Consider the following 2,638-nt stretch of genomic DNA (forward strand, 5'->3'; position numbering starts at 1 on the left):
TCTAACTCAAAGCTGCAGTTTACTCACTTAACCCAAATCATAAACACACAGACTGTATATACAGATTTTTTAAAAAACTCACAATGATAAATCAATATATATATAAAAAAAAAAAAAAAAAAAAAGTGAGCGGTAACCTTGTCGTCGTCTAAGTCCCAGCCGCCGGGCTCGCCCTGGAAACCTGTCCCTCGCTCAGTCCTGCTCTGGCTCTCGGGCCCCTACCCGTCCTCTGCAGTGGCCGTGAGCATGCCCTTGTCCGTCAGGTGAGCCTTGAGCGTGCTGAAGAAGTGGAGCTGCTGGTCTGGCCGCAAGGTGAGGAGCTGTTGCATCAGCTTGCTCGGGTTGGGGCCCCTGATAAAGCTGGCGATGTAGACGTTGACGAAGGTGATCATCAGGTACAGGCAGTCAAAACGATCCATGATACCCCCGTGGCCAGGAATGGTGTTGGCGAAGTCCTTGATCCTAAAGGCTCGTTTGAATCCACTTGAAAAGAACCCTCCGAAGGGGCCGATGAGCGAGGCGAAGGTGGAGAGGGCGATGCTGCGGATCTGGAACGGGTACATCAGGACTATTCTCCAGCCAGTGGCCGCCTGGTGCTAGCACCCCAGGAAGGCTGTGGTGCTGCAGGTGGAACAGGTCCGGGGGCGCACAGTCCACAGTGAAGCTGTTGGTGTCGCTGCTGTACCCCACGGGCAGACGAAGCATCTGTACCCAGACAGCACGTAGGACAGCAGAAGGCCCGACACCACGGTGGCGAAGAAGTCGTCAATGAAGTCTTCCCAGGTCTTCTTCCGGGACAGCTTGATGAGCGGGGTCCGACCGAAAAAAAAGCCGAACATGTAGGCCATGATGTCACAGGAGATGGGGACAATGAACCAGATGATTCCTTCAAACAGGTTGTGGATAACCAGATGTGACTGTGTCTCAACAATCAGCAACTTTACGTGGGTCCAGCGGAACATGTAGAATTGCAGGCGGTAACTCTTCTTGACCAGGCAGAGCACAAACATGCAGAATCCTGTGAGGTAGAGCGTGAAGGAGATGAGCCGATGCTATTTACCGAGGATGCGCAAGGGCTCATCCCTCTGGACCAGAGTGAAGAAGTAGTCCGTCAACGTCTCCTCGTAGAAGAAGTAATTTACACACACGCCCCTCGCAGTCGGATGCAGTCTCGGCATCCACCTTTGTCTCTGGGTCCTTGTTCTCGGGCGCCCTGCCCGCTCTGCCTCAGTTGGGTCATGCTGGAGGCCCACGAAGCAGCCGCAGGCCCGCAGCCCCAGCCGGGCCCAGGCGCCGGCCTGCACCCCTCCTAGCCCTGGGATCGTTAAATGCAATGACTTGTGTTAAGCAAATTATAGGTCATATTGAAATACAACTTGTTGAATAATCAAAATTAACCTGAAATTGGTGTTGGCTAAAAATCAATAATAATGATATATTATTTCATTGTCATTCTAAATCTCTATTTATTGTCATTTTTAATGTATGACTAAGTTTGGAAAGTGATGCAAAATAACTGAATAATGAGTTTTGACTTTTTTTTTTAATTGCTCTCCCCCCTCCCCCCCGGTTGTCTGTTCTCTGTGCCTATTTGCTGTGTGTTCTTCTTTTTCTGCTTCTGTTGTCAGTGGCATAGGAATCTGTTTCTTTTTGTTGCATCATCTTGTTGTGTCAGCTCTCCATGTGTGCTGTGCCATTCTTGGACAGGCTGCACTTTCTTTCCTGCTGAGCGGCTCTCCTTATGGGGCCCACTCCTTGCAGGAGGGGCTCCCATTCGCAGGGACACCCCTATGGGCACGGAACTCCTTGCGTGCATCAGCGCTGCAGATGGGCCAGCTCCACAGGGGTAAGGTGGCCCGGGGTTTGAATCGCGGACCTCCCATGTGGTAGACTGACGCCATAACCACTGGGCCAAGTCCGACGCTGAAAATCTTGATCTTAAAGCTAATCCATTCCTGTGGATGTCCACCTATTTAAGTAGGACTTTTTGATGAGGTTTCTTCAGTTAAGGTATGACCCAAGTGGGTCTTAACTATCTTACTGGAATCCTGTAAAACTGGGATGGAGAGAGAGAGAGAGAGAGAGAGAGAGAGAGAGAGAACCATGGTGGCAAGAAGTTCAATGCAACGAAACCCAGAAGAGAAGGGAGAGACCAGCAGATAAGAGTCTTGTGCCTTGATGGATGGGCCAAAGATTGCTGGCAGCCAGTCTTTGGGAATAAAGCATTACCTTATGATAACTTGATTTGGAAATTCTCACAGCTCCAAACTGTAAGGTAATAAATTCCCATTGTTTAAAGCCAATCAAATCCATTTCATGTTATTTGCTTTGAGCAGCTTAGTAAACAAAAACACATAGGAAATAATTTGACATACTTGAAATAAGCAGGCTCCACTATTTAAAAGTTGCATTTCTTTAGACAAATTTTCTTGTACATTTGAACCTATTTCATCATCTATAAAGGAAAGAAAAATAATTGAATTGATCTTTATACATGTTATATTTAGAAACTTAATGTATCAGTCAGCCAATGGAATGCTAATGCAAAGGAGCAGAAAATCTGTTGGCTTTTATAAAAGGTCTTTATTTGGGGTAAAAGCTTAAAGTATAAGGCCCTCATGAGTCCAACGCAAAGTTG

At 47.5% G+C, this 2,638-nt stretch overlaps 1 pseudogene; it reads right to left on the minus strand.

Moving 5' to 3' along the window:
- Positions 1–218: 218 nt before the first annotated feature.
- Positions 219–1,178, minus strand: LOC101410683 (phosphatidate cytidylyltransferase 2-like; annotated as a pseudogene).
- Between the last annotated feature and the right edge of the window lie 1,460 nt (positions 1,179–2,638).

This window comes from Dasypus novemcinctus, chromosome 2 (genome assembly GCF_030445035.2).
Source record: "Dasypus novemcinctus isolate mDasNov1 chromosome 2, mDasNov1.1.hap2, whole genome shotgun sequence".
In the NCBI taxonomy this organism is placed as follows: Eukaryota; Metazoa; Chordata; class Mammalia; order Cingulata; family Dasypodidae; genus Dasypus; species Dasypus novemcinctus.